The 24,681-nt window shown below is 45.7% G+C and overlaps 5 non-coding genes and 3 pseudogenes across 5 annotated transcripts; all 8 read left to right on the top strand.

Annotated features, from left to right (window-relative positions):
• Nucleotides 1-1,534: 1,534 nt before the first annotated feature.
• LOC130321142 (U2 spliceosomal RNA) lies at nt 1,535-1,725 on the top strand. The gene has a single exon (XR_008866915.1). It is a non-coding gene; the product is annotated as a U2 spliceosomal RNA (small nuclear RNA).
• Nucleotides 1,726-3,815: 2,090 nt separating this feature from the next.
• On the top strand, nt 3,816-3,941 carry LOC130321137 (U2 spliceosomal RNA; annotated as a pseudogene).
• Nucleotides 3,942-9,742: 5,801 nt separating this feature from the next.
• On the top strand, nt 9,743-9,933 carry LOC130321141 (U2 spliceosomal RNA). Its single transcript, XR_008866914.1, has one exon. It is a non-coding gene; the product is annotated as a U2 spliceosomal RNA (small nuclear RNA).
• A 2,065-nt stretch (nt 9,934-11,998) lies between these two features.
• On the top strand, nt 11,999-12,189 carry LOC130321136 (U2 spliceosomal RNA). Its single transcript, XR_008866912.1, has one exon. It is a non-coding gene; the product is annotated as a U2 spliceosomal RNA (small nuclear RNA).
• A 2,083-nt stretch (nt 12,190-14,272) lies between these two features.
• On the top strand, nt 14,273-14,432 carry LOC130321138 (U2 spliceosomal RNA; annotated as a pseudogene).
• A 696-nt stretch (nt 14,433-15,128) lies between these two features.
• LOC130321135 (U2 spliceosomal RNA) lies at nt 15,129-15,313 on the top strand. The gene has a single exon (XR_008866911.1). It is a non-coding gene; the product is annotated as a U2 spliceosomal RNA (small nuclear RNA).
• A 2,077-nt stretch (nt 15,314-17,390) lies between these two features.
• Nucleotides 17,391-17,581, top strand: LOC130321124 (U2 spliceosomal RNA). Its single transcript, XR_008866901.1, has one exon. It is a non-coding gene; the product is annotated as a U2 spliceosomal RNA (small nuclear RNA).
• A 2,086-nt stretch (nt 17,582-19,667) lies between these two features.
• Nucleotides 19,668-19,800, top strand: LOC130321140 (U2 spliceosomal RNA; annotated as a pseudogene).
• The last annotated feature ends 4,881 nt before the right edge of the window (nt 19,801-24,681 follow it).

Raw genomic sequence — 24,681 nt, 5'->3', positions numbered from 1 at the left:
ATGCTTCCAGCCATCCATTGCACTAATGGATTGGTCATCAGCTGGCTGTCTATGTCCCGCATCAATATAGACCAAAGTACAGAGGGTTAGGCTATGCTATTGTGCACCTACCTGATGCATCAGAAGGTGCGAGGCCCTTGCTAAATTCTGTGCACAGACTTTGAGATCTATACTTTAGACTGTATCTAAACCTGCTCCAACATGGACTGACATTCTGGCCTACTTTCAGCCGATGCGACTTGTCTGTCGCTGAACAGTCGCTTTTTATGTATTCAGCACCTATGTATAATGTTGTAAAAATGCTCTAGAAGCTAAAGTCGCAGAAATGTCACACATATTTGGCCTGCAACTTTCTGTGCGACAAATTCAGACAGGAAAAATCAGTATAAATCCTTAGAAAATTATCCCCCAGTGTCTCCATCTGCTGGCGGTATTGAATAAGCATTGCTGCACTGATGGGGTATGCATTAGACGAAAAAAAAAGAAGAAAAAGAAGAATAATACGCCCAGAAAAGAGGCGAAAAGGAGAAAAACGTAAAAAAACGTGAAAAAAAAGTAAGAGGAAGAGAAGGGAAAAAAAGGTGGAAATGGGTTTAAAAGTGATTTCGGCGGAGAAATATATATATATATATATATATATATATATATATATATATATATATGCGCACACACACACATATATATAAACGTATTCTCCGTTGAGATATTGCAGCCGCTGCTGTGTCCAGGCCCAGGAGCCTTAGCACTGTGCTGTGATGTCACTCAATACCACTGACATCACTAGGTGTAAACAACATCTCTCCTTTGCTGTGTATGTGACTATGGAGCTGTTTGGTGATGTCGTCTATTATGGCCTTCATAGAAGCAACAGGAGATTGTTGCATCCATCTAGAACCCTCAGAACTACAGTGCTATGATGTCACTCACTTCCACAGGCCTTGCAGAGTGTAAACAACAACAACCCAGCTTTGTTGTGTATGTAACCATAGGGATTTGTGATGTCACCTAGAACCTTCACAGCAGCGACAGCTTTATGAGGAGCATCAGCACTGCTCTGCCTGAGCAGAACCATCACCGCCATAGGTTGTCAAATAACCCGGGTTTAACCCACACAGGTAAGTCCAATGGGGTACAGGCATGTCCTCTATGCTTACAGCTTCCCGTGGGTGTTGGTTTGATACCGTTTGGGGACAGCCAAGGAGGCATCTGCAGGCAACAAAGGTAGGTGTGTGCTTGTGTGTGTGTTTCCTATGCAGATCCTAAGCCCAGTGTCACATGCAAGTAGGAGGAGTAAGAAGGGTTCCTGGCAAATCCGGGTTATGGATTGCATTTAAAAAGGCCCCGTGGGAGTGCAATGGGCCCCTGTCTTGCTGCTTAGCAATAATGGTATGGGTTTAGGTTCTGCTGTGTGTACTGGTGGTTGACTGCCCCCCAGCCCAGAGTGTGCATGGAAAATTGTCTGGCAGCCTCCCTGACAGCAAGCAGTGATAGTGCCCATGAAGGGCACCTTGTTGGGCCCGCCCCTTTCACGGTTATCGCTTCTCGGCCTTTTGGCTAAGATCAAGTGTAGTATCTGTTCTTATCAGTTTAATATCTGATACGTCCCCTATCTGGGGACCATATATTAAATGGATTTTTGAGAACGGGGGCCGATTTCGAAGCTTGCTTCCGTCGCCCTATGCATTGACCCGATATGGCAGTATCTTCGGGTACAGTGCACCACCCCCTTACAGGGTTAAAAAGAAAGATTCCTACTTTCATTGCTACCTGCTTGCTGGCTAGCCAGCTAGCCAGCCCTGTGGGCCTTGCTGCTGCTGCAGCCAAAAAACAAAAGGTGGTGCTGCTGCTGCTTCTGCTGCTTCTGCTTCTGCTTGTGTCTGGCCGCTGTTGGAGCGTCCAGGCACAGGACTTCTGCTGCTGCTGACTAAATGGCCTCCTTAATTGGATCATTTGAGTAGCCAGCACACCTGTGCAGGTAGGGCATGACATGATAGGCAGCTGCCTTGATAGCGGGTGGGTGCTGAATGTTCCTAATTGACAAAATAAGATTAATGCTTATGAAGAAATATAAAATCTCATCCCTTCCCCAATATCGCGCCACACCCCTACCCCTTAATTCCCTGGTTGAACTTGATGGACATATGTCTTTTTTCGACCGTACTAACTATGTAACTATGTAACATAACATGGGGGGGGGGGGGTCTCCTGGCTGTTCACACAGGTGTGTCATTGCTGTACATTGACCATGCATTGCTTCTGTGGTATTGCAAAGGCAAAGACAAATGCTTCCAGCCATCCATTGCACTAATGGATTGGTCATCAGCTGGCTGTCTATGTCCCGCATCAATATAGACCAAAGTACAGAGGGTTAGGCTATGCTATTGTGCACCTACCTGATGCATCAGAAGGTGCGAGGCCCTTGCTAAATTCTGTGCACAGACTTTGAGATCTATACTTTAGACTGTATCTAAACCTGCTCCAACATGGACTGACATTCTGGCCTACTTTCAGCCGATGCGACTTGTCTGTCGCTGAACAGTCGCTTTTTATGTATTCAGCACCTATGTATAATGTTGTAAAAATGCTCTAGAAGCTAAAGTCGCAGAAATGTCACACATATTTGGCCTGCAACTTTCTGTGCGACAAATTCAGACAGGAAAAATCAGTATAAATCCTTAGAAAATTATCCCCCAGTGTCTCCATCTGCTGGCGGTATTGAATAAGCATTGCTGCACTGATGGGGTATGCATTAGACGAAAAAAAAGAAGAAAAAGAAGAATAATACGCCCAGAAAAGAGGCGAAAAGGAGAAAAACGTAAAAAAACGTGAAAAAAAAGTAAGAGGAAGAGAAGGGAAAAAAAGGTGGAAATGGGTTTAAAAGTGATTTCGGCGGAGAAATATATATATATATATATATATATATATATATATATATATATATACGCGCACACACACACATATATATAAACGTATTCTCCGTTGAGATATTGCAGCCGCTGCTGTGTCCAGGCCCAGGAGCCTTAGCACTGTGCTGTGATGTCACTCAATACCACTGACATCACTAGGTGTAAACAACATCTCTCCTTTGCTGTGTATGTGACTATGGAGCTGTTTGGTGATGTCGTCTATTATGGCCTTCATAGAAGCAACAGGAGATTGTTGCATCCATCTAGAACCCTCAGAACTACAGTGCTATGATGTCACTCACTTCCACAGGCCTTGCAGAGTGTAAACAACAACAACCCAGCTTTGTTGTGTATGTAACCATAGGGATTTGTGATGTCACCTAGAACCTTCACAGCAGCGACAGCTTTATGAGGAGCATCAGCACTGCTCTGCCTGAGCAGAACCATCACCGCCATAGGTTGTCAAATAACCCGGGTTTAACCCACACAGGTAAGTCCAATGGGGTGCAGGCATGTCCTCTATGCTTACAGCTTCCCGTGGGTGTTGGTTTGATACCGTTTGGGGACAGCCAAGGAGGCATCTGCAGGCAACAAAGGTAGGTGTGTGCTTGTGTGTGTGTTTCCTATGCAGATCCTAAGCCCAGTGTCACATGCAAGTAGGAGGAGTAAGAAGGGTTCCTGGCAAATCCGGGTTATGGATTGCATTTAAAAAGGCACCGTGGGAGTGCAATGGGCCCCTGTCTTGCTGCTTAGCAATAATGGTATGGGTTTAGGTTCTGCTGTGTGTACTGGTGGTTGACTGCCCCCCAGCCCAGAGTGTGCATGGAAAATTGTCTGGCAGCCTCCCTGACAGCAAGCAGTGATAGTGCCCATGAAGGGCACCTTGTTGGGCCCGCCCCTTTCATGGTTATCGCTTCTCGGCCTTTTGGCTAAGATCAAGTGTAGTATCTGTTCTTATCAGTTTAATATCTGATACGTAGAATGCCCTTCTGGGGGGCGTGTCCTGCAGTGCATGGCGGCGGTCGCATAAACCTTGTGCTCCGCTGCAGCCCAGGCCTAATAGCGGCTACACAGCATTGATCCTGAGCATATCGCTACGGCAATTGTGCCCACCGGTACCTGAACTATCGGGGCACCTGATGATGACCCGGAGGCGAGGGAAAAAGAGCCCACTGAAGCTCACGGCGTTCTTTCCTGCTGCAGAGGCCTCACAAGATGGCGCGGCTCAGTGCGGGTCAGCGTCTCCGGCTACTGGAAGTGCCTCACCAGCGTCTTCATCCTCTCAGACGGGCTGCGCCCTGGAGGCTTCTCCTTCAACTCCTCCGATTCTCCTGACAGGCTGGTCGCCTTCGGTGCAGCAGGACCCGCAGGTACCGTTTTCCCCGATCTCCTCCAAGCCACTGGGAGCGGGGACCCTGCATACTAGAGGCCCAGGAGGCCCTGATGGGAGCTCTCCGTCGGCGCCCCTAACTGAACCTATTATGAGGGGGCTTCTCGCTGAGTTACATACCTCCATTCAGGGAGACATTAAGGCAGCCGTGTCCAATATACAGCATGAGATCTCCTCACTTGGACACCGCACATCGCACATTGAGAACAAGATGGCGGAACTCACCTCTTCTCATAATGAAGTAGTGGACTTAGCTAATGGCCTGGAGGATGAGGTTGCCGCTCTTCAACTTAAGATAGCTGATATGGAGGACAGGTCTCGCCGAAACAATTTAAGGGTGAGAGGGGTGCCGGAGTCTGTGAAAACGGAGGACCTCAACACCTTCCTAACGGATTATTTTGCATTGTTGCTGCCTCAGGCTTCCACCCTAGATCTGCTAATGGACAGAGTCCACAGGCTCCCTAAGCCCAAAACCCTACCTGCTGCTACACCAAGGGATGTGATTCTGCGCCTTCACTTTTACCATATTAAGGAGCAATTGATGTTGGTGGCGCGCTCCTCACCCTCCCTACCAGATGGGTATTCGGGACTCCAACTTTTCACGGATCTCTCTGCTGCCACTCTAGCCAGGAGACGTGAGTTCAGTACAGGGACTAAAGCTCTCAGAGAAAAAGGGATCCCTTATAAATGGGGATTCCCTGTGAAATTGATTATCACCAATAAGGGGTCCAAACATGTGGTCTCTTCCCCGGAGACCCTTTTGCAACTGTGTGCGGAATGGAACTTGCCTGTTGATCTGACTGCTCAGAGGTCCCTGGACATACCACATGCTGCAAAGATAGCTGAGGAATGGAAGGTTGTCTCCCACCGCAAGAAAAAAATCAAGACATGAACTGTTCCTCTGCCTTTAGACAGGCCTGTCCGACTTGTCTCACTGGCTTGCGACTGGGGTATCCTTCCCCATCTTTTGGGTTACTTATCCTCTTAGTGCTCTGGATACTTTTCCTGAATGTTTAAACATTCGGCCTAACTGCAGTCGAATGTACTTACCTACCCCCATTAAGACCTACCACATGGTCTTTACTACTGCTTGCTCAATTTATTTGTTCTTTGTTGTTCGTTCTGTTTACTTGTTTTCTGTCCCGTTGGTCCTCCATCACTCACTTTCTCTGATAATGGATATGAGAGGCTCCTCTTGCGAGCTGCTAAGTGTAGATGTATCCTCTTCGACGGGAGTACCTGCTCCTTTTCAGTTTACTGTGCTAATGGTTCTGCTTTGCGTTGATGTATACTTTAACTATGGTTATTAAGGTTGTGTCTATGAATGTGCGGGGTCTTAACTCACCGTATAAAAGGTCTCTGGTGTGGAAGGAGGCTAGACGCCTAGCGGCCGATGTCCTCTGTATACAAGAATCCCATTTATTAGCCCTAGATGCCCATAGACTCCAAAATAAGAGATATCCACATATCTATCAAGCGCATGCTGTTCACAAAAAAGGAGGAGTGGCGATTGCATTTAAGAACACCCTGACGGTTACTGTCCAGCACTCTGTGATAGATGATAGAGGTCGTTTTATAATTATTGTGTGCTTACTAAACAATGTTCAATATACCTTAGGCTCCTTATATGCGCCTAATGCGAAACAGTGTACCTTCCTCAGGGCATTCTTGCGTAAATTGGAGTCCTTGAGAAAGGGACACTGCCTACTGCTAGGAGATTTTAATATGACCATGTGGCCTAGTGTAGATTCTACTTCGCCCAGTTTGAAAAAAGAACCCACAGGTTTCTTCACTAGTGTGTCCCAAAATGACCTATATGATGTTTGGCGTATATCCCACCCCACGGAAAGGGACTTCACCTTCTTTTCTCATGTGCATAAGATATACACCAGAATAGATTACGCCCTTACCTCCCACTCTCTCCTATCATTGGTTTCAGAGGCCCGAATTATGCCCATAGAATGGTCGGACCATTCCCCCATAAGCGTAACCATTAAAGAATCGCATAGCACCCGCCCGACCTATATTTGGAGACTTAACCCACTAATACTCCATAATCCTGAATACTCTGAAGCGACCAAGTTGGCGGTTGATGCCTACTTCCGCATTAATGATACTGGTGATGTCACAGACCCCATGCTTTGGTGTGCGTTTAAGGCTACAATTAGGGGTCACTTTATTAGTCAAACAGCCTATGACAGGAAGCTCCGCCAGACCAAAACTCTAGAACTCCAACAGCGCCTTGCGGAATTACATAGGCGCAATAAGACCTCGTGCTCTCCATCACTAATAGGAGAAATTTCTCAGGTTAGTGCTACCCTACACTCCCTCTCTTTACACAGCTATGAGATGGCACTGAGAAGGCTCAAAATGACATGGTATTGGCAGGGTAATAGATCTGGCTCTATACTGGCTAAACAACTTAAAAAACGTCAGGATAAGGAGAGAATCCCCTTCCTTACTAAATCTGATGGTTCTATAGTTACTGACCCTCAAAGTATAGCCAATTGTTTTGCAGATTTTTATGGTAAATTGTACAATCTTCAACATGACATTGCTACTCCACAGCCTGATGAAGCAGTTATCTCTTCTTTTCTGTCCTCTATGTCCCTCCCCTCTCTGTCCGCGGACCAAGCATCTGATCTTTGCTCTCCCTTCTCCACAGAAGAAATTCTTGAATGTGTGCGTTCCCTCAAGCCCTCGAAGTCACCTGGCCCTGATGGTATTACAAATGAATTTTATAAGCGATTTGGCCCTTCCGTAGCTCCCTTTTTGACCAGAGCCTTTAACCGTATTAAGGAGAACGGTGTGCCCCCTAAGGAGATGTTGGATGCTCTGGTCATTACCATACCTAAACCTGGTAAGCCACTGGACTCTACCCTAAATTACAGACCAATCTCTCTCCTAAATAGTGATATTAAATTGTATGCCCTGGCTCTTGCTGCCAGGTTGAATAGGGTTTTGCCGGACCTAATTCACAGGGACCAGGTTGGCTTCGTCAAGGGTCGTCAAACGGTGGATGGTACGAGACGCTTTCTCGACATCATCACAAAAGCGCATTCCGATCGGACGCCTTCTCTCTTGCTATCCCTTGATGCGGAGAAGGCGTTCGATCGAGTGCACTGGGGATATTTGCGAAGTGTGCTGCGTAAGTTTGGTTTTCCCCACTCTTTGGAATCCGCCATTATGGCACTATATACGCTCCCATCTGCTAGAATTTACACGATGGGTACCCTTTCTAATAGTTTCTCACTTAGCAATGGGACTAGACAGGGGTGCCCACTGTCCCCCCTTATATTTACCTTAGTTATGGAGCCGCTTGCTCAATCCATCAGGGACTCCCCAGACATTGCGGGCATTCAAATAGGTAAAGTAGACCACAGGATTGGCTTGTTTGCCGACGATGTTATCATTAGTCTCTCCAACCCCCTGAGTTCTTTAGGCCCAGTTATGGACATTATTGATGCCTTTAGTCGAGTTAGCTTTTATAAGATTAACCCCACAAAGTCGTGTATCTTACCATTGCAGATACCCACTGAGCAACAGCGAGTACTACAAGCTAAATATCCCTTTCAATGGGTCACTGACCAGATTCCTTACCTAGGCATAGTCCTTACTGCGTTGCCTGATAAGACAATTGCTTCTAATTTTGCTGTTATGCGGTCCCTGCTTACCAAAGAAATTGATCACTTCTCCAGGCTTCCTGTCTCATGGGCGGGACGTGTTGCCACTGCTAAGATGATGCTGCTCCCTAAAATTTTATATTTTTTTAGATGCCTGCCGATGATAGTGCCCGCCTCCTTCCTCTCACAACTACAGAGAATGCTCTTACGATTTATTTGGGATGGTAAGCATCCTAGGGTTGGTGCGAATATATTGTATCGCCCTGTGCATGAGGGGGGTATGGGGGTGCCGAACCTTAAAATGTACTATCACGCTGTTCTACTCGATCAGCTTAAAAAATGGTGGTGGCAGGACGCTCCCCCCCTGTGGGTAGATATTGAAGCTGCTGTCCTCAATGTTTCTAATTTTAATAACTTTCTCTGGGCATTGCGCTTTAACCCTACCTTTGCTCCCTCTTCTCCTTTCTCTACTATTGCGGCTGCTATCAGGTTGTGGAGTAAGGTGGCGCGAATTAAAAGTCTTTGTCCACCTAGAGTGAAGGATATCCCTTTAGCTGCTATAGGAGACTATATTCTAGATATAGATTTTAAGCCCTGCATAGATGCGGGCATCCTCACTGTGGCATTGATTAGCGATGCTAATGGGTTGATGCCTTTCACTGATATTGTACGCATGTTCTCTATATCACAGAAAGACTTTTACAAATATTTGAGGCTTAGACATTTTTTGAGGTCTCTCCCTTGGGATAGCTCTCGGCCTCGCACTGCGTATGAACATCATTTCCTGTGCAGGGACTCCTTTACTAGGGGTATCTCCCTTGCTTATGTAGCTTTGACTGAGGAGGAGGGGGAAATGGACAGTACGTTTAAGTCCAGATGGGAGGAGGACCTGGCGCGCAGATTCACGGCTGAGCAGTGGAGCTGTGTCTTTGACATGCACAAAAAATATTCTAAATGTGTTAATCATTTCGAAGCTTCTAGGAAGCTCCTATACCGATGGTACTACACGCCGGTTCGTCTGGCTAAAATATACCCTACCACCTCCCCAGTGTGTTGGAGATGTAACCGGGAAAGTGGTACCTTGCTACACGTGTGGTGGACTTGCCCGTTAATTGCACCTCTTTGGACCGAAATTAAGAAGTTATTGGACAACCTAGTGGACTGCCCCTTCTCATGGGGCCCAGAGAGTGCACTACTATTCCTGTCCCTAGAACAAGTTCCCCCGCATTATATGACCATTTTATATCATATTCTGATAGTTGTGAGGGCTCACATTGCTCGGAGGTGGAAGTCGACTGAGGTGCCGGGTCTTCCTGCCATTCTGGCGGAGGTGCATAGTAACCTCGTGTTGGAGGGATTGATAGCGAAGAGGTGTGGGGCTTCTAATAGCCGTATAGCTACTCTGTCCCAGTGGACGGACAGTTGTTCGACCTCAATTAGGGTCGTAGATTAGCTAATCGTATATGCACGATGTATCTCACTCTGATATGTGTATTATGATATGTGTATTATGATTATGATTGTATTGGTGGTCTCTCATTCCTTGTTTTATACATTATATATTGAGGACCTTACTGTTGTTCTTGTTATATGAAAATTTATAAATAAAGTTTTAAAAAAAAAAAAGGCCCCGTGGGAGTGCAATGGGCCCCTGTCTTGCTGCTTAGCAATAATGGTATGGGTTTAGGTTCTGCTGTGTGTACTGGTGGTTGACTGCCCCCCAGCCCAGAGTGTGCATGGAAAATTGTCTGGCAGCCTCCCTGACAGCAAGCAGTGATAGTGCCCATGAAGGGCACCTTGTTGGGCCCGCCCCTTTCACGGTTATCGCTTCTCGGCCTTTTGGCTAAGATCAAGTGTAGTATCTGTTCTTATCAGTTTAATATCTGATACGTCCCCTATCTGGGGACCATATATTAAATGGATTTTTGAGAACGGGGGCCGATTTCGAAGCTTGCTTCCGTCGCCCTATGCATTGACCCGATATGGCAGTATCTTCGGGTACAGTGCACCACCCCCTTACAGGGTTAAAAAGAAAGATTCCTACTTTCATTGCTACCTGCTTGCTGGCTAGCCAGCTAGCCAGCCCTGTGGGCCTTGCTGCTGCTGCAGCCAAAAAACAAAAGGTGGTGCTGCTGCTGCTTCTGCTGCTTCTGCTTCTGCTTGTGTCTGGCCGCTGTTGGAGCGTCCAGGCACAGGACTTCTGCTGCTGCTGACTAAATGGCCTCCTTAATTGGATCATTTGAGTAGCCAGCACACCTGTGCAGGTAGGGCATGACATGATAGGCAGCTGCCTTGATAGCGGGTGGGTGCTGAATGTTCCTAATTGACAAAATAAGATTAATGCTTATGAAGAAATATAAAATCTCATCCCTTCCCCAATATCGCGCCACACCCCTACCCCTTAATTCCCTGGTTGAACTTGATGGACATATGTCTTTTTTCGACCGTACTAACTATGTAACTATGTAACATAACATGGGGGGGGGGGTCTCCTGGCTGTTCACACAGGTGTGTCATTGCTGTACATTGACCATGCATTGCTTCTGTGGTATTGCAAAGGCAAAGACAAATGCTTCCAGCCATCCATTGCACTAATGGATTGGTCATCAGCTGGCTGTCTATGTCCCGCATCAATATAGACCAAAGTACAGAGGGTTAGGCTATGCTATTGTGCACCTACCTGATGCATCAGAAGGTGCGAGGCCCTTGCTAAATTCTGTGCACAGACTTTGAGATCTATACTTTAGACTGTATCTAAACCTGCTCCAACATGGACTGACATTCTGGCCTACTTTCAGCCGATGCGACTTGTCTGTCGCTGAACAGTCGCTTTTATGTATTCAGCACCTATGTATAATGTTGTAAAAATGCTCTAGAAGCTAAAGTCGCAGAAATGTCACACATATTTGGCCTGCAACTTTCTGTGCGACAAATTCAGACAGGAAAAATCAGTATAAATCCTTAGAAAATTATCCCCCAGTGTCTCCATCTGCTGGCGGTATTGAATAAGCATTGCTGCACTGATGGGGTATGCATTAGACGAAAAAAAAGAAGAAAAAGAAGAATAATACGCCCAGAAAAGAGGCGAAAAGGAGAAAAACGTAAAAAAACGTGAAAAAAAAGTAAGAGGAAGAGAAGGGAAAAAAAGGTGGAAATGGGTTTAAAAGTGATTTCGGCGGAGAAATATATATATATATATATATATACGCGCACACACACACATATATATAAACGTATTCTCCGTTGAGATATTGCAGCCGCTGCTGTGTCCAGGCCCAGGAGCCTTAGCACTGTGCTGTGATGTCACTCAATACCACTGACATCACTAGGTGTAAACAACATCTCTCCTTTGCTGTGTATGTGACTATGGAGCTGTTTGGTGATGTCGTCTATTATGGCCTTCATAGAAGCAACAGGAGATTGTTGCATCCATCTAGAACCCTCAGAACTACAGTGCTATGATGTCACTCACTTCCACAGGCCTTGCAGAGTGTAAACAACAACAACCCAGCTTTGTTGTGTATGTAACCATAGGGATTTGTGATGTCACCTAGAACCTTCACAGCAGCGACAGCTTTATGAGGAGCATCAGCACTGCTCTGCCTGAGCAGAACCATCACCGCCATAGGTTGTCAAATAACCCGGGTTTAACCCACACAGGTAAGTCCAATGGGGTGCAGGCATGTCCTCTATGCTTACAGCTTCCCGTGGGTGTTGGTTTGATACCGTTTGGGGACAGCCAAGGAGGCATCTGCAGGCAACAAAGGTAGGTGTGTGCTTGTGTGTGTGTTTCCTATGCAGATCCTAAGCCCAGTGTCACATGCAAGTAGGAGGAGTAAGAAGGGTTCCTGGCAAATCCGGGTTATGGATTGCATTTAAAAAGGCCCCGTGGGAGTGCAATGGGCCCCTGTCTTGCTGCTTAGCAATAATGGTATGGGTTTAGGTTCTGCTGTGTGTACTGGTGGTTGACTGCCCCCCAGCCCAGAGTGTGCATGGAAAATTGTCTGGCAGCCTCCCTGACAGCAAGCAGTGATAGTGCCCATGAAGGGCACCTTGTTGGGCCCGCCCCTTTCACGGTTATCGCTTCTCGGCCTTTTGGCTAAGATCAAGTGTAGTATCTGTTCTTATCAGTTTAATATCTGATACGTCCCCTATCTGGGGACCATATATTAAATGGATTTTTGAGAACGGGGGCCGATTTCGAAGCTTGCTTCCGTCGCCCTATGCATTGACCCGATATGGCAGTATCTTCGGGTACAGTGCACCACCCCCTTACAGGGTTAAAAAGAAAGATTCCTACTTTCATTGCTACCTGCTTGCTGGCTAGCCAGCTAGCCAGCCCTGTGGGCCTTGCTGCTGCTGCAGCCAAAAAACAAAAGGTGGTGCTTCTGCTGCTTCTGCTTCTGCTTGTGTCTGGCCGCTGTTGGAGCGTCCAGGCACAGGACTTCTGCTGCTGCTGACTAAATGGCCTCCTTAATTGGATCATTTGAGTAGCCAGCACACCTGTGCAGGTAGGGCATGACATGATAGGCAGCTGCCTTGATAGCGGGTGGGTGCTGAATGTTCCTAATTGACAAAATAAGATTAATGCTTATGAAGAAATATAAAATCTCATCCCTTCCCCAATATCGCGCCACACCCCTACCCCTTAATTCCCTGGTTGAACTTGATGGACATATGTCTTTTTTCGACCGTACTAACTATGTAACTATGTAACATAACATGGGGGGGGGGGGGGGTCTCCTGGCTGTTCACACAGGTGTGTCATTGCTGTACATTGACCATGCATTGCTTCTGTGGTATTGCAAAGGCAAAGACAAATGCTTCCAGCCATCCATTGCACTAATGGATTGGTCATCAGCTGGCTGTCTATGTCCCGCATCAATATAGACCAAAGTACAGAGGGTTAGGCTATGCTATTGTGCACCTACCTGATGCATCAGAAGGTGCGAGGCCCTTGCTAAATTCTGTGCACAGACTTTGAGATCTATACTTTAGACTGTATCTAAACCTGCTCCAACATGGACTGACATTCTGGCCTACTTTCAGCCGATGCGACTTGTCTGTCGCTGAACAGTCGCTTTTTATGTATTCAGCACCTATGTATAATGTTGTAAAAATGCTCTAGAAGCTAAAGTCGCAGAAATGTCACACATATTTGGCCTGCAACTTTCTGTGCGACAAATTCAGACAGGAAAAATCAGTATAAATCCTTAGAAAATTATCCCCCAGTGTCTCCATCTGCTGGCGGTATTGAATAAGCATTGCTGCACTGATGGGGTATGCATTAGACGAAAAAAAAGAAGAAAAAGAAGAATAATACGCCCAGAAAAGAGGCGAAAAGGAGAAAAACGTAAAAAAACGTGAAAAAAAAGTAAGAGGAAGAGAAGGGAAAAAAAGGTGGAAATGGGTTTAAAAGTGATTTCGGCGGAGAAATATATATAGATATATATATATATATATATATATATATATATATACGCGCACACACACACATATATATAAACGTATTCTCCGTTGAGATATTGCAGCCGCTGCTGTGTCCAGGCCCAGGAGCCTTAGCACTGTGCTGTGATGTCACTCAATACCACTGACATCACTAGGTGTAAACAACATCTCTCCTTTGCTGTGTATGTGACTATGGAGCTGTTTGGTGATGTCGTCTATTATGGCCTTCATAGAAGCAACAGGAGATTGTTGCATCCATCTAGAACCCTCAGAACTACAGTGCTATGATGTCACTCACTTCCACAGGCCTTGCAGAGTGTAAACAACAACAACCCAGCTTTGTTGTGTATGTAACCATAGGGATTTGTGATGTCACCTAGAACCTTCACAGCAGCGACAGCTTTATGAGGAGCATCAGCACTGCTCTGCCTGAGCAGAACCATCACCGCCATAGGTTGTCAAATAACCCGGGTTTAACCCACACAGGTAAGTCCAATGGGGTGCAGGCATGTCCTCTATGCTTACAGCTTCCCGTGGGTGTTGGTTTGATACCGTTTGGGGACAGCCAAGGAGGCATCTGCAGGCAACAAAGGTAGGTGTGTGCTTGTGTGTGTGTTTCCTATGCAGATCCTAAGCCCAGTGTCACATGCAAGTAGGAGGAGTAAGAAGGGTTTCTGGCAAATCCGGGTTATGGATTGCATTTAAAAAGGCCCCGTGGGAGTGCAATGGGCCCCTGTCTTGCTGCTTAGCAATAATGGTATGGGTTTAGGTTCTGCTGTGTGTACTGGTGGTTGACTGCCCCCCAGCCCAGAGTGTGCATGGAAAATTGTCTGGCAGCCTCCCTGACAGCAAGCAGTGATAGTGCCCATGAAGGGCACCTTGTTGGGCCCGCCCCTTTCACGGTTATCGCTTCTCGGCCTTTTGGCTAAGATCAAGTGTAGTATCTGTTCTTATCAGTTTTCATGCTGGTGGGGATGGGTGCTGCATGGAGGATGCAGGTGTACCAGGGCTTTCCGGGGCTGGTTCTGAGGAATCAGCTCGACGGCTGCCCCGATGTGACCTGTTCCCTCCGGGTCTCGCCATGAGGCTGAGAGGGTCTAGAGCCGAGGTACTTTTGTGCCTCGGGGAGTGGTGACCCCGAGGTGCCGAAACTCACTGGGAGAATAGGCTCACTGAGTTGAAGCACGGGCACCATAATCTCTTCACCTTGTGGCACTCACCTCTTGATTCCCGGCCTTCTGGCTAGGATCAGAGAAATTTTTATAGATCCGGCCGGATGTCCGGGCAGTATATCTGCACACATTCACTTATTTATTTATTTTTTTGTCTCACTGTGTCACTTTTTGCGTGTTGTGTGTTCACAGGATTTGTCAGGATGCGGTAGCCCTTCTGGGTGTCCCTCCTGGCGGTCTAGGGGAGGTGTGTGTGGCCATTAGGTTCCGCACCTCCCTGCAAACACCCCGGGTACCCCTGCTTTGGCAGGGTACCTACCGTAATCGGCTCTGCGGGCAGATACCTTGGCCAACGCCAAGGGGGATGCCGGGAGCATTTGTGGTCCCCTAGTAGCTTTGGCGAAAAGGGACATCGAACCTGGAACCTCGCAGGTACCTTTTGGTCCGGAGGCGAAGGGTAAGGTTTGTTGGGGGGCCTCTCTCCTATCGGAGAAGGGCTTGCGATAGACCGCATCCTTTGTGCACGTTTTTTTTTAGTGTAACACGTTTGCACTTTTTCTTGCACTTTGGGTGAATCGAAAGCACGTTCCTCGGCTTTAGATAAAAAAAAAAAAAAAAAAATCTGTTCTTATCAGTTTAATATCTGATACGTCCCCTATCTGGGGACCATATATTAAATGGATTTTTGAGAACGGGGGCCGATTTCGAAGCTTGCTTCCGTCGCCCTATGCATTGACCCGATATGGCAGTATCTTCGGGTACAGTGCACCACCCCCTTACAGGGTTAAAAAGAAAGATTCCTACTTTCATTGCTACCTGCTTGCTGGCTAGCCAGCTAGCCAGCCCTGTGGGCCTTGCTGCTGCTGCAGCCAAAAAACAAAAGGTGGTGCTGCTGCTGCTTCTGCTGCTTCTGCTTGTGTCTGGCCGCTGTTGGAGCGTCCAGGCACAGGACTTCTGCTGCTGCTGACTAAATGGCCTCCTTAATTGGATCATTTGAGTAGCCAGCACACCTGTGCAGGTAGGGCATGACATGATAGGCAGCTGCCTTGATAGCGGGTGGGTGCTGAATGTTCCTAATTGACAAAATAAGATTAATGCTTATGAAGAAATATAAAATCTCATCCCTTCCCCAATATCGCGCCACACCCCTACCCCTTAATTCCCTGGTTGAACTTGATGGACATATGTCTTTTTTCGACCGTACTAACTATGTAACTATGTAACATAACATGGGGGGGGGGGGTCTCCTGGCTGTTCACACAGGTGTGTCATTGCTGTACATTGACCATGCATTGCTTCTGTGGTATTGCAAAGGCAAAGACAAATGCTTCCAGCCATCCATTGCACTAATGGATTGGTCATCAGCTGGCTGTCTATGTCCCGCATCAATATAGACCAAAGTACAGAGGGTTAGGCTATGCTATTGTGCACCTACCTGATGCATCAGAAGGTGCGAGGCCCTTGCTAAATTCTGTGCACAGACTTTGAAATCTATACTTTAGACTGTATCTAAACCTGCTCCAACATGGACTGACATTCTGGCCTACTTTCAGCCGATGCGACTTGTCTGTCGCTGAACAGTCGCTTTTTATGTATTCAGCACCTATGTATAATGTTGTAAAAATGCTCTAGAAGCTAAAGTCACAGAAATGTCACACATATTTGGCCTGCAACTTTCTGTGCGACAAATTCAGACAGGAAAAATCAGTATAAATCCTTAGAAAATTATCCCCCAGTGTCTCCATCTGCTGGCGGTATTGAATAAGCATTGCTGCACTGATGGGGTATGCATTAGACGAAAAAAAAGAAGAAAAAGAAGAATAATACGCCCAGAAAAGAGGCGAAAAGGAGAAAAACGTAAAAAAACGTGAAAAAAAAGTAAGAGGAAGAGAAGGGAAAAAAAGGTGGAAATGGGTTTAAAAGTGATTTCGGCGGAGAAATATATATATATATATATATATATATATATATATATACGCGCACACACACACATATATATATAAACGTATTCTCCGTTGAGATATTGCAGCCGCTGCTGTGTCCAGGCCCAGGAGCCTTAGCACTGTGCTGTGATGTCACTCAATACCACTGACATCACTAGGTGTAAACAACATCTCTCCTTTGCTGTGTATGTGACTATGGAGCTGTTTGGTGATGTCGTCTATTATGGCCTTCATAGAAGCAACAGGAGATTGTTGCATCCATCTAGAACCCTCAGAACTACAGTGCTATGATGTCACTCACTTCCACAGGCCTTGCAGAGTGTAAACAACAACAACCCAGCTTTGTTGTGTATGTAACCATAGGGATTTGTGATGTCACCTAGAACCTTCACAGCAGCGACAGCTTTATGAGGAGCATCAGCACTGCTCTGCCTGAGCAGAACCATCACCGCCATAGGTTGTCAAATAACCCGGGTTTAACCCACACAGGTAAGTCCAATGGGGTGCAGGCATGTCCTCTATGCTTACAGCTTCCCGTGGGTGTTGGTTTGATACCGTTTGGGGACAGCCAAGGAGGCATCTGCAGGCAACAAAGGTAGGTGTGTGCTTGTGTGTGTGTTTCCTATGCAGATCCTAAGCCCAGTGTCACATGCAAGTAGGAGGAGTAAGAAGGGTTTCTGGCAAATCCGGGTTATGGATTGCATTTAAAAAGGCCCCGTGGGAGTGCAATGGGCCCCTGTCTTGCTGCTTAGCAATAATGGTATGGATTTAGGTTCTGCTGTGTGTACTGGTGGTTGACTGCCCCCCAGCCCAGAGTGTGCATGGAAAATTGTCTGGCAGCCTCCCTGACAGCAAGCAGTGATAGTGCCCATGAAGGGCACCTTGTTGGGCCCGCCCCTTTCACGGTTATCGCTTCTCGGCCTTTTGGCTAAGATCAAGTGTAGTATCTGTTCTTATCAGTTTAATATCTGATACGTCCCCTATCTGGGGACCATATATTAAATGGATTTTTGAGAACGGGGGCCGATTTCGAAGCTTGCTTCCGTCGCCCTATGCATTGACCCGATATGGCAGTATCTTCGGGTACAGTGCACCACCCCCTTACAGGGTTAAAAAGAAAGATTCCTACTTTCATTGCTACCTGCTTGCTGGCTAGCCAGCTAGCCAGCCCTGTGGGCCTTGCTGCTGCTGCAGCCAAAAAACAAAAGATGGTGCTGCTGCTGCTTCTGCTGCTTCTGCTTCTGCTTGTGTCTGGCCGCTGTTGGAGCGTCCAGGCACAGGACTTCTGCTGCTGCTGACTAAATGGCCTCCTTAATTGGATCATTTGAGTAGCCAGCACACCTGTGCAGGTAGGGCATGACATGATAGGCAGCTGCCTTGATAGCGGGTGGGTGCTGAATGTTCCTAATTGACAAAATAAGATTAATGCTTATGAAGAAATATAAAATCTCATCCCTTCCCCAATATCGCGCCACACCCCTACCCCTTAATTCCCTGGTTGAACTTGATGGACATATGTCTTTTTTCGACCGTACTAACTATGTAACTATGTAACATAACATGGGGGGGGGGGGGTCTCCTGGCTGTTCACACAGGTGTGTCATTGCTGTACATTGACCATGCATTGCTTCTGTGGTATTGCAAAGGCAAAGACAAATGCTTCCAGCCATCCATTGCACTAATGGATTGGTCATCAGCTGGCTGTCTATGTCCCGCATCAATATAGACCAAAGTACAGAGGGTTAGGCTATGCTATTGTGCACCTACCTGATGCATCAGAAGGTGCGAGGCCCTTGCTAAATTCTGTGCACAGACTTTGAGATCTATACTTTAGACTGTATCTAAACCTGCTCCAACATGGACTGACATTCTGGCCTACTTTCAGCCGATGCGACTTGTCTGTCGCTGAACAGTCGCTTTTTATGTATTCAGCACCTATGTATAATGTTGTAAAAATGCTCTAGAAGCTAAAGTCGCAGAAATGTCACACATATTTGGCCTGCAACTTTCTGTGCGACAAATTCAGACAGGAAAAATCAGTATAAATCCTTAGAAAATTATCCCCCAGTGTCTCCATCTGCTGGCGGTATTGAATAAGCATTGCTGCACTGATGGGGTATGCATTAGACGAAAAAAAAGAAGAAAAAGAAGAATAATACGCCCAGAAAAGAGGCGAAAAGGAGAAAAACGTAAAAAAACGTGAAAAAAAAGTAAGAGGAAGAGAAGGGAAAAAAAGGTGGAAATGGGGTTAAAAGTGATTTCGGCGGAGAAATATATATATATATATATATATATATATATATATATATATACGCGCACACACACACATATATAGAAACGTATTCTCCGTTGAGATATTGCAGCCGCTGCTGTGTCCAGGCCCAGGAGCCTTAGCACTGTGCTGTGATGTCACTCAATACCACTGACATCACTAGGTGTAAACAACATCTCTCCTTTGCTGTGTATGTGACTATGGAGCTGTTTGGTGATGTCGTCTATTATGGCCTTCATAGAAGCAACAGGAGATTGTTGCATCCATCTAGAACCCTCAGAACTACAGTGCTATGATGTCACTCACTTCCACAGGCCTTGCAGAGTGTAAACAACAACAACCCAGCTTTGTTGTGTATGTAACCATAGGGATTTGTGATGTCACCTAGAACCTTCACAGCAGCGACAGCTTTATGAGGAGCATCAGCACTGCTCTGCCTGAGCAGAACCATCACCGCCATAGGTTGTCAAATAACCCGGGTTTAACCCACACAGGTAAGTCCAATGGGGTGCAGGCATGTCCTCTATGCTTACAGCTTCCCGTGGGTGTTGGTTTGATACCGTTTGGGGACAGCCAAGGAGGCATCTGCAGGCAACAAAGGTAGGTGTGTGCTTGTGTGTGTGTTTCCTATGCAGATCCTAAGCCCAGTGTCACATGCAAGTAGGAGGAGTAAGAAGGGTTCCTGGCAAATCCGGGTTATGGATTGCATTTAAAAAGGCCCCGTGGGAGTGCAATGGGCCCCTGTCTTGCTGCTTAGCAATAATGGTATGGGTTTAGGTTCTGCTGTGTGTACTGGTGGTTGACTGCCCCCCAGCCCAGAGTGTGCATGGAAAATTGTCTGGCAGCCTCCCTGACAGCAAGCAGTGATAGTGCCCATGAAGGGCACCTTGTTGGGCCCGCCCCTTTCACGGTTATCGCTTCTCGGCCTTTTGGCTAAGATCAAGTGTAGTAATACAGGAGATCTGGTCAGAAGGTACTCGGGTACCCCTCTCCTCGGCCTTGTGGGATCGCCCAGGTTTATTGCCTGGGCTTCACCCACTTGTTGCTATTGGGGAGAGGGCCTAGTCCCAGGGTAACGAGTGGCGATCGCCTCTCAAGACCTTCGGGTGGAGAGAGGTTAGAACCATGGATGATGATCCGGATCCAGGTTCTGTGCCGGCATACGCAAGGATCAAAAACACCGTGAGAGTCATTCTCACGGATGATACCAAAAGGGCGGACGATTTGAAATTCGTAGTAGAGGACGTGCTCGGAGGAGTTTTCGGAATACAGAAGGGCGAGATATTGGCAATCCAGGACTACCCGAAGCGTAAAATTTTTGATGTGACGTTCACACAAAATGGCATCCACAGAGATTTTGTTACCAGAGCTGCTGCGAGTAAAGACAAAAAGCTTCAGGGTGTCCGGATTATTGAGCACGTTCTAGACGATATTAAGCTGGTGGTAGTAAAGATGTATTCCCCTTTCGCCAACCTACACGATGTTGAGTTGTTTTTACAAGTCTATTTTAGTAAGGTTGAGTGCAGAGGAAAAATCATGAACAGCTGTGGCATCTGGACATCTAAGTGGAGATTTCAGGTTACATGCAAAAAAGATGACAGATTGCCAGGGGGAATACAACTACCACCAGCTCGTTTTAAAATAAATAATATGTGTGGCGACCTCTTTTATGCGGGGATGCCAAGCTACTGCAGGAAGTGTCACAGATATGGACACACAAAAGAAAACTGTGAAAGTACATGCAAAAAATGTGGTAGCACACAGCACGAGACAGAGAAATGCACAAGAGGAGGGAGGTGCAATTTCTGTCAACAATTCGGTCACCTTTTCTCCTCTTGTCCCCACAGACATAGGACGGAGCAGCAGTGGCAACCCTGGAGGCAGCAAGGACAGAAACCGGGACACCAGCCGAGGCAAGCAGAGCCAGTGATTACCCCCCCACAAGAGGTAAGCGGTGAGATGGAGAAGGAGAAAGACCCCCCTCAGGCAAAAGGAGGGGACCCTAAAGAGCAGAGGATGGCCAAAAAACGTGCAAGTGGTGAAAAAACTGGCCCCCAGGAGCATGCTGGGTTAAGAGAGGAGCGGACGGCGGCCGAATCCGCTCCTCAGCAACCTCTGGCTCAGGGTCCCCCTGAGAGCGATGATCCAGGTGGAGAGGTGAAGGTTAAAAGGCGGAGGGGCTCCAGAAGACTCTATTCGGAGGCGGTCCAGGGGGAGCCGATGGAAGTACCTGCGGATGCAGGGAACCCAAGTGACGTTCCTCCACAGGTCCCCATAGGGGATACCCCCCCTCCTCCCTGCCAGGAGGAGGTTTCAGGGGTGACCGTCTCTGAGGTACCAGAGACGGAACTAAGTGAACACCCGACCCCTATGGAGGGGCAAGAGGTGGAAGAACCCAATGAGTCTGGAGCCCTGATTGCCAGGATGCCCGAGAACAACTATGCCTCAATCATGATGGAGGAGGGGGGTCGGCTGAGTGATGGTGCCTCCTCTCCTGCTTCCTCTATGCGTACAGTTGAGTCAGATTTTGGGGGGTATGAGGCTTCGGAGGGGGAATCAGAGGTGTAAGACGTTTTCTTGTACATTCCCATGGCTGAGTTGTCCGGTCTGTCCTTGAACGTGAGAAGTGTGAGCGCCAGAGTAAGAAGGGTTGCCCTATTTAATTACTTGTCGGTTTTTGCTGCTTCCGTCCTTTTCCTGCAGGAATGTGGCATCCCGCACAGATTAAATTATAAAGAATATGAAGATGATTGGGTGCACGGTCCATCAGTCTGGTCTGGATCAAATGAGTCCAGATCAGCAGGGGTCGCCATACTTTTTAAAGGGAACGTTTTAATTGAGAGTTTTAACGAAATTTTACCAGGCAGAATTTTATTGGTCAGCGCTTTTATTAATGGTATTAAATGGCAGTTTTTAAATTTTTATGGTTCTCCTGATAAGAATGAAAGAATAAAAATGTTGGAGATTTTACCCCTTTTTATTAACAATTCTAGTCCTCTTGTTTTATCAGGTGATTTTAATTGTATTTTAAGGGGAGAACGCCGTTTTTCGAACGCAGTGAGTAGGAACTATGATAAGACGTCTTTTATGTTAAAAAACTTGATTTTAGATTTTAATCTCACTGATGTTTTTAAAAAATGTAATTTTAACGTACCAGAGGAAGACGGTGTTACCTGGAGCAATGCAAGCTGTAGCTCCAGGATAGATTTTATTTTTTGTTCTTATCAAGTACTGCCTTTTAACTGTGATCTTTTTACCAATGTTTTTTCTGACCATAAATTATTGTATTTTAAAGTTAAAAGTGATTTTAAAAGGAGAACTGGTAGGAATGCCTGGAAGTTAAACGTGTCCCTTTTTGAAGATCCGCAGGTTTTATCAGATTTTATCACCTTTTACAAGGAATGCAGACGAGTAAAAGACCCCAACACTCCCACCAGTATCTGGTGGGAAAAAATGAAACTAAAAATAAAAGAATTTTTTATCCGTGTTGGGGTTAGGAAAGCTAAAGAAAAACGTGAATTTTATAATATCCTAAATACTCGTCTGCAAACCCTGTACAAATTCAGAGCACATGGGATGGAGGTGGAGAAGGAGGTACATGATCTTAAAAAAGAAATAACTAAGTGCCTGGAGCAGAAAGGAAAAGAAATTATCTTTAGGTCTCGAATACAGCATCTTGAGGAAAACGAGACCTGCTCCAGGTATTTTTTTAAGAAAATACATGAAAATAGAAGGTTAATAGAAAACATTGAAGGAGTGAATGATGTACAGGGTATTTTAAAAAAGGTGCAAGAGTTTTATGCGGATCTTTTTAATGTAAAACACATTGATGAATGTTTTATGAATGACTCGTTAAAGGAGATCACCAATTTTTTAGATCCTGTCTCACAGTCTTTTTTATTGCAGAATATTTCAGAGCAGGAGATTTTAGAGACCGTCAAGAGTTTTAAAACAGGTAAAGTGCCTGGGCCGGATGGTATACCCATTGAATTTTATGTTACTTTTTATGGTATTTTAAAAGAAGATTTGTTCTCCCTTTTTACGGAAGTCTTTAAGTCTAAAATCCTCCCAGGCTCATGGAAGAAGGGTGATGTCTCCCTGCTATTCAAAAAGGGAGACCGGTCGGAACTCAAAAACTGGAGACCAATCACCCTTCTGAACTGCGACTATAAAATAATGGCGAAACTGTGTGCTAACCGCTTAAAGAACGTAATCCATAAAATAATTCATACAAACCAAGTCTGTGGGGTGCCTGGGAGGAGTTTATGGGAGAACCTAAACCTTTTAAAGGATGTAATTAGCGACACCAAATTAAGAAAAGGAAAGCTGGCGGTTTTATCCATAGATTTTGAAAAAGCTTTCGACAGGGTGTCACATTTTTATCTTTTTAAGGTTTTAGAGAAAATGGGTATACCTGATGGCTTTTTATTGTCTCTTAGAGCTTTTTATGATAACTGTACTAGTAAAATTTTAGTAAATGGTTTTAAGACACAGGGCGTGATTTTAAATTCCGGAGTGAAGCAGGGGTGTCCCTTGTCCCCACTACTCTTCATTTGCGCAATAGAGCCTCTTTTATGTACAATACGAAAGGATAAGCAGATCCATGGAGTCCCCCTGCCAGGAGGAGGGGGACTAGAGGCGAAGGTAGTGGGGTACATGGACGATGTTGCGGTGTTTTGCAGGGACACCCCATCGCTTCAGAAGACGCTAAAACAGATTCAATATTTTAATTGTGCCTCCGGTTTTAAAGTCAATTTTAACAAAAGTAACATTTTAAACATAGGCGGAATGCCTTTGTATGATGTGCCCGTCCCTGTGTCTGAGTCGGTGCAGATTTTAGGTGTCTCCTTTGACGAGTCTAATAATGGTTTTAATAGCTGGGACTTGGTGGCTCAAAAAATAAGCAAGAAAATATGTATGTGGAACATGCGAGAACTTACAATGGAAGGGAAGGTTTTAATTACAAAAATGGTGCTTTTACCTATTTTATTGTATTTAAGTCTGGTTTTCCCACCCCCCGAAATGGTTCTAAAGAAAATAACAAAAGCTTGTTTTACTTTCTTTTGGAGTTCTAAGAGCGAAAAATTAAAGAGACAAATTGTGATAAAACCGAACTCCAGGGGCGGTAAGGATTTTCCAGATTTTAAAGCTTTCCTTTTAATAAAGTTTTTTAGCATGTGTTTTACTACTGTTTTTAAAGATAGCTACTGGTCTTATTTTGTTCGTTTTAATACTGGTTATTTTATGCGGAGGAACGGCTGGTTTTCTACAGTTTTAAGTTGCCCTTATTCTTTGAATTTACCCCCTCAATACATGATTTTAGGAAAAATTTTAAACTTATATAATTTTAAAGGTAAAAGTGTTCAGGATCTGTGCAATAGCAAAAAACTACTAAAGGAAATAAAAGAAACCAGTACCGTGACTCCCATCAAAAATTTTAACGAACAGAAGTGTATACAGATTTGGAAGATGTTGAGTATTAATTATCTTTTTAATTCACAGAAGGACCTGGCCTGGAGCTGCGCACACGAGTGTCTTCCATGCCGGGCATTCCAGCACCGAAGAGGATTATCCAACTCTGCAACCTGCCCGAGGGAGGGATGCCGACAAGAGGAGACCGTGCACCATCTAATATGGACTTGTTTTTACTCGCAGAAAATATGGACAAAGATACTCCCTCTGGTAAAAAGGATAACTGGACTAAAAGACTTAAATATTGCAGTGGTTTTTTATGGTTGCCTGGAATGCCCAACACGGACTCAAGAGACTATTGCATGGAAGATCATAAACTGTGTGAAGGCAGCTCTGTGGAAGGCCAGGAATATTTTATTGTTCAAGCATGAGGTTTTATCTGTGAAGGACATTTTATCTATCTGTTTTTATGAAATGTACCAGTACTATCTTTTAGACAAGAAGAGATTTCAGCT

The sequence above is a fragment of the Hyla sarda genome, unplaced genomic scaffold (genome assembly GCF_029499605.1).
Source record: "Hyla sarda isolate aHylSar1 unplaced genomic scaffold, aHylSar1.hap1 scaffold_2230, whole genome shotgun sequence".
NCBI lineage: Eukaryota > Metazoa > Chordata > Amphibia > Anura > Hylidae > Hyla > Hyla sarda.
This window is presented reverse-complemented; position numbering and strand designations above follow the sequence as displayed.